Genomic DNA, 287 nt, shown 5'->3' on the forward strand with positions numbered 1-287 from the left:
GCGCTGATTGGCCGGGGCGAACACATTTATTCCCTGACAAGCCCCCATCACATGGATGGTTGTCTATTAACTTGTTCAAAAAAGTATCAGGAGTTGTCAAGGCAGAGAGAGAGTGTGTGTGTTTGCAAAAGGGGGTAAAGTAGTTTGCTGGCTCTTTAAGACTGAGGTGGAGAGAGAGAGAGAGAGCGGCAGGCAGAGAAAAGGGAAAAAGGAGGAAGAAGTTTTTTAAAATCAAGGCTCCGGCGGTAATAATAGCAGTTATTAGCATTATTAATCCATCAGCGAAG

Source organism: Buceros rhinoceros, unplaced genomic scaffold, assembly GCF_000710305.1.
Source record: "Buceros rhinoceros silvestris isolate BGI_N320 unplaced genomic scaffold, ASM71030v1 scaffold35315, whole genome shotgun sequence".
Classification (NCBI taxonomy): domain Eukaryota; kingdom Metazoa; phylum Chordata; class Aves; order Bucerotiformes; family Bucerotidae; genus Buceros; species Buceros rhinoceros.